The sequence below is a fragment of the Microtus pennsylvanicus genome, chromosome 2, assembly GCF_037038515.1.
Source record: "Microtus pennsylvanicus isolate mMicPen1 chromosome 2, mMicPen1.hap1, whole genome shotgun sequence".
Taxonomy (NCBI): domain Eukaryota; kingdom Metazoa; phylum Chordata; class Mammalia; order Rodentia; family Cricetidae; genus Microtus; species Microtus pennsylvanicus.
In genome coordinates this window covers 107,002,692-107,009,499 of record NC_134580.1, presented here as the reverse complement: position 1 = coordinate 107,009,499, position 6,808 = coordinate 107,002,692, and positions in this window count along the sequence as shown.

Here is a 6,808-nt window from a genome sequence, read left to right as displayed (position 1 = left end):
ACAAAAGCAGCTGAAGGAAGCAAAGTCCATTCTGGTCCTCAGTTCAAGGACACAGTGTGTCATCTCTCTCTAAGAACAAAGGATTCTGAGGTTATGGAGAGAGTAGCTTAGGAGCGAAGTTTTAGTTAGGCAGGCGAGATTGGTTGGTGAATTGAGCTGGTGTGGATGAAAGGGAGTGGGGAGACAAGCTCATCATATTCCTCAGTTTTCCTTCCGGAAGTGTGGCCAGTACACTGGGGGTAAGAAAAGGCATTCCTAGACTCAGCAGGTAGAGGAAAGGGAGGGACTCAAGCCAGGGAGAACTCCTGCCCTAGCACTAGGGTTTCCCTGGATGCAGAGAGAACAGCAGTGAGGGCAAAGGAGTCCATGGCACAGTCTTCTCAACAAGACTCCTTCCCAGGTTTCAGCACCAGGTACTAAGTTTGAGGGAGGTAAGGAGAAGATATCTGACAGAGAAAGGCACCGAGTCAAGCTGTCTTCCAACGAGAGTTTATTAATACTAACAGCATATCAGAATTCCAAAGTAAAAAGCTTCGGCCTGCAAGGAGAAAGCAAAGTGTCTGCTTTAAAGGTCTGGAGATTTTTGTTGTTGTTTTCAGGGAGGCTGGAGAGATGGCTCAACAGTTAAGAGCATTGACTGTTCTTGCAGAGGGCCCAGCACCCACATGGTGGCTAACAATCACCTGTAAGTCCAGTCCCAAGGGATCCAATGTCTTCTGGACTCCCACAGGTACTAGGCACACACATGAAACACAGACACACATACAGGCAAAACACCTATACATATAAAAATTTGTTAAAAATATATTTTGGACTGAAGAGATGGCTCAGCCCTTAAAGACTAGGCTCACAACCAACTCTCTCTCTCTCTCTCTCTCTCTCTCTCTCTCTCTCTCTCTCTCTCTCTCTGTGTGTGTGTGTGTGTGTGTGTGTGTGTGTGCCTGGTGCCCATGGGGGCCAGAAGAGTGCACCAGATCCCCTAGAACTGAGATATTGTTAGCTGCCGTGCAAGTGTTGGGAATTGAAGCTGGGTATTCTGCAAGAACAGCCAGTGCTGTTGAGCACTGAGCCATCTCTTCAGCCCCTTTATTATTATGTTCTGAAAAACAGTCAGTAACAGTGTTAAACAGTTGCTGCTGGTTGTTTTGATCAAATAACCCACCAGTAAATCTATTTAAATCTATCTAGCTGTTTTGTGTTGGGATCCAAACCAGGGACTGTGTATGTTCGGCGAGTGTTAGACCCCCAGCCTCCAGAGTCAGAGAGCCCTCTTGACACTGGTCATGTGAGGGCAGTTCCTAAGTGTGCAGCTTTTCCAGTAAGCCATTGAACAGACCCAACCAACAGTGATGCTTTGAAAGTAACGGAACACTCAAAGCATCATCTACCCACTCCAGCAACGGTTACTAGGAATCTTTCACAGCGGTAAAGTGCAGGATTTCAGGGGCTAGGGAAAGGAGAATATGAGGGATTTCACCCAGATTCATCTGCTTTGCTTGAATACATTCTCTTCAAATTCTTATAAGCCATTAGTTCATTTTCAGAATTCTGGAAAACATTAATTTGATTATTTTCTTTACCAGTTCTCAAGCCTTTCATAAAGAGTTTTAAAAATCCTCTTTTTTGCCATTCCATAAACAGAAAGCTTCATTCATTTTTAAGTATTGTTTGTACCAAAAAATTCAGACATGTGTGATGACATCTAATTTGTAAATATTTGTTTCTAAATATATTTCATATAAACAGATATGTATAAATAAATGAATAGAATAAATAAATAGAAAAAGAAATAGCTGTGTGCATGTGTATGTTTATACATGTGTATAGCTGGATAAAGGCTGACTGTGTGCTGTTCTCCAGCACTTTTCATCCCAGAATCCCCCTTCCCTGCCTGGTGTGCCCAGGCTCATCTTCTGGGAACGCAATCCCACACGGAAGGACGAGACAGTAAGCAGCCACCAAAGTGCATGTGGCCATTGGCAGGAAGCTCCTGTTTCCTGTGTCTTTTGACCTTTATACTGTGTTCCAAGATTTTTAAACTATCTATTTTTAAGAATGTTTTTTAAATTCATTTTTATTTTATATCTATTGTCTTTTTTTTTTTTTTGCCTGCATGCATGTCTGTGTGAGGGTGCTAGAGCTCCTTGAAGTAGAGTTATAGACAGTTGTGAGCTGCCAAGCGGGTGCTGGGAATCGAACCCTGGTCCTGTGCAAGAGCAGCAGTGCTGTTATCCACTAAACTATCTCTCCAGCCCCCTAAACTGTCTTTATAAGAGACTCTATAAATAAGAAATGGTCTTATGATCCCTGTGATTTTAAAATAAATACATGCTTTGTATCTCAGATATAGCCTATGCAAAAATATTCTACATGTGTTTCTTGGAATGTGTTGTATATACACTAGACCTTAATCTTGGACTTCTTGAAAGAATTTCCGATTCCAGACCCGTGTCTTCTGACACCAGCTCTTTCCAGTCTTCCAGATGCCTCCAGATTGCAAGCCAATTTAAACTTCCTCATGTAGCCGAACTCAGTTAGGCAAACCTAGAATCAACAGAAATGACCCTAACCTTAGCCAAATGTACATGAAAACAGCCATTGCAGCTCGCAAAGAAGGACTGCCTGGTCCCTGTGAATTCCTTATTGTCTCTGAGGCTGAATGCCTGTCCTTATGTGGCTGTGAAGGGTTCTGTGTTCTTGAACGTTGGAGAGGTGATGTGAGCAGCCCCTCAGGAAATAGAAGCTTGCCCAGCCTCTCCAGCCCCTCCAGCCCCCACCAGCTCTTGGCTTCCAGGAGTTCTAGAGAGCTGTGTTCCTTAGGATGCACCCCACAGCTCAGTCTGAGCCAGGAAGATGAAAGATGAGGGGAAAAGCACCCCATTTTAATATGACGTGCAGACTTTCTTCACTGGAGGCCAAGGTGATAGAGGGTTCCCTGGAGCAATTGGAGAGACCTGAGAGACACTCAGGTGGGAGACACTGCAGGGGCCGTGGCCTTGTAAAATCTTGGGAAGAAAGTCATAGCTGTCGGGGCTGGGGAGATATTACAGTGATTAAGAATAGCACTGGCTATTCTAAAGGACCCGGGTTAGATTCTCGGCACCTACCTGGCAACTGATAACTGTCTGTAACACTAGTTCCCTGGGATCCAATAGCACAGTCACACATGGAGGGAAAACACTTATACACATATAAAATAATAATAAAGAATACCATACCTGTGGGTGAGCTGCCATGTGGGAGCTGCATGAAAACCCAATAAACAGACTTCTTTTTTTTTTCTTTTTTCTTTTTTGTATTTTCGAGACAGGGTTTCTCTGTGGCTTTGGAGCCTGTCCTGGAACTAGCTCTGTAGACCAGGCTGGTCTCGAACTCACAGAGATCGGCCTGCCTCTGCCTCCCAAGTGCTGGGATTAAAGGCATGCGCCACCACCGCCCGGCTATAAACAGACTTCTTGTGCCCACCCAGGAATTAAAGTTTGTTGTTCACAGACTTTGTTAATCGGTCACCCCTGCTATCTCTGAGGCCTCACCCCCTTTGCTGTATTACAGAAGGACTCAATTGTCTGTTGAACAGGCAGAGACACTCCTTACTCTCTACCCTCATGGGCCTCTTGTGTTAAATTGCCGTTGGGTATTCTTGAATATGAAGCACAACCAAGTTGTGTGCTCAAGGCTATATTTCCTGCAGATTCAGATCAAGAGAAGGGACTTGTTCAGTATTCATTGTGCCAATAAAATGTAAAAAATTTTTTAAAGGGTTTTCTTTCCATTGTAAGGAAAAATTAGAGTTTTTAAAAACTAATGTACAAATGTTGTCATAGCAAGGTCAGTTCATGAAGCATCACATACAGGAGTAATGTACGTTATACCCAGTCAATTCAAGAATTTCCCTGATGCATAAATTAAAAAGGGTACTGAGAATGCAGCTCAGTAGTTCCCTATGTGTGGACCAGGAACACAATATGACAGTTGTGTGTCCCCATGGCATTGCACAGTTCCTGAGTGAGCTATGTTCTTTTCTAACTTCCAGATTTGAAGATTTTTTTTTAATTAAATTTATTTATTACACATACAGTGTTCTGCCTGCAGGCCAGAAGAGGGCACCAGAGCTCATTACAGATGGTTGTGAGCCACCATGTGGTTCCTGGGAGTTGAACTCAGGACCTTTGGAAAAGCAAGCAGTACTCTTAACCACAAAGCCACCTCTCCAGTCCCCAGATTTGAGGATCTTAATTCGTACTAGCTACCAACTCCCCAGCACACGCTTTAAAGCTGGTCCCTACATACTGGTGGATCTAAGGACAGCTGTGGCAACTCGTGGCTGCTCGTGTTGGGAGTTGATGCCCATCAGTCAGAGTCCATCAGGAACCCACTAACTGTCAACAAAATAAGGTTGATTTTGCTACAAAAGAGAGTTTGCATATATGGGGGAACTGGGGATACATCAAGAGGAGGAAGCTAAAGATAGTGACTGGGTGTTTGAGATCTCCAGATGATTCTGGAAGGAAAAGGCCAGAGGTCATAAGTAGAAATATTTTTATATTACTAGAAGAGTCTGGTTGGCTGTGGGCCCCAGGGTTAGGAGAGTGCGGGCTTATACAGTTTGGGTGCCCTCGCTCTGAATGAGCACAGTCCAGGAGTGTTGCTGTGGAGGCTAAAAAATGCAGGCCCATTTCCACCTTGTCTGGTGGTCAGACAGTTTGGAAATTTGACAAGCACAGTTGCAGGTCCTAACTCAGGAGGTGATGGCTTGGGTCTTCTGGAATGAAGACAGCTCATTCTAGTAAGTCCACATCATCCTGACAGGTGTCAGAATATGCAGATGTACTTGTGCTCCTTGTATTGTGACTATGAGGTCACCTAGGGGAGGGCGGTCTTCAGCATACGTGACCCAGAGCATATTAGCTACCTAGACGACAGAATGCTAAGGATTTGATGTCTCAGAGTGATAAAGCCATGGACTGTGTGAGTTATCCTTTGTATCATATTAATAAAGTCTTTTGTTACCTTCTCCCCTGTTCATGCTGGGTATAAAAGCTGTGGAAAAATAAATGCGGGTGAATTTTAGGATTTCAGTCACTGGAATGCCCTCCCAATGCTTTCTATATTTTCTGTCTCATTATTTTTATGTCTCTTCATATTCTTTCCTTATATTTCTTCAATTCCCATGCCCCTACCCTGGTAAGAAGTATTTTTGTGAAGGCCCAGAGAAGCATGTTGGTTTCTATCTCAGTTCTTACTTCTAGTGATCAGTTTTTCTCCCTATCAGGAGGAAAGTGTAGCAAATGAGTGAGTTGAAGAGACTGAGGAAGGACCTCCGCACCTCACGTTGTCCCCCACCACACAGTGTTGTAAAGGAGAACCTCAGGCCCATCAGAGAGTGGGGAGGTGCCTTCTCGGGAGTGAGGAAGATTGACCTGGGAAGAATTTCTGTGGAATTCCCTGCCATTTGTTGTTTGATTCTTTCTTAAACTGGATCTCACTACATAGCCCTGGCTAGCCTGGAATTTCCTGTGTAGACCAAGCTGGCCTCAAATTCAGAGATCCACTTGCCTCTGCTTCCCCAGTGCTGGGAAGAAAATCATGAGCCTCCATGGCCTGGTGTGATTCACTCACACAGTCCTTCCCTTGTCCTATGCTGTCTTCTGAAGCTAACAAAAGCAGAGACTTTGGTGGGGAAAGCAGGCTGATTCTTTCCCTGGTAGACTCTGGGAATGGCAGCTGCCCTGGCTTTCGTCAGGGGATGGCTAGCTAGCTTAGACTGGATGGGTTATAATAACAGAATTTTATTTCTCATCATTTGAGAGCCAGGGAAATGAAAGATCAAAGTACCAGCAGATTCAGGGGCTGGCGAGGGTCCACTTTTGGTTCATAGATGCTGCCTCCTCATATGGTGAGAGGAGCAAACAGAGTCTCTGGGTCTCTTTTATCAGGATGGTCATCCCATGTGTGGAGGTAGCACACTCCTGACCCAATTGCTTCCTGTCCTCAGCTTCTCTTCACCATGATAAAAAAAAACCTCAGAAAAGAATCGACTTAAGGAAGGAAGGATTTGTTTGGGTCCACGGTTTCAGAGTTTTCAATCTGTTGCCACTAAGGGCGTGGAAAGATAGAAACATCATGGAGGAAGGGCACGGTGCAGGAATGCTGTTCACCCTGTGGCCTCCAGGAAGCTGAGAGGACGGGAGCCTTAGCAAACAAACCACTTCAATTACCTCCTAATAGCTCATTACAAACCTGTCAGTAGTGCCGGGCAGTGGTGGCACACGCCTTTAATCCCAGCACTCGGGAGGCAGAGGCAGGTGGATCTCCGTGTGTTTAAGGCCAGCCTGGGATACAGAGTAAGAATAAGACCAGCCAGGGATACACAGAGAAATCCTGCCTCAAAAAAGCAAAAGCAAAGAACAACCCCCCCCGCCCCCGCAGCAAAAACAAACCTGCCAGTGGATATGGAGGTTGATGCTGCCATCTTGGCGGGATCTAGAATAATCTAGAAACAGACCTCTGAACTTGTCTGTGACAAAGGGTCTAGACTGGAGTAACAGGAGTGGGAAGAACTCCCCTGTGTGTGTCATCATTCCATGGTCTCTGGTCCTGGACTTAGAATAAAAAGGAGGAAGTGAGCTGGGTACCAGCTTCCATCTTTGTCTCCTTCCTGACTCTAGACATGATATGACAAGCTGCCTCACACTCCTGTGGCCATTCCTTTTCTGTCATGGTGGGCTGTACCTTACAAAAAAAATTCATTTTAAAACAATTCTTTGGCAGGACTGGCTCAGTGGTTCAGAGTGTGTACTGCGCTAGC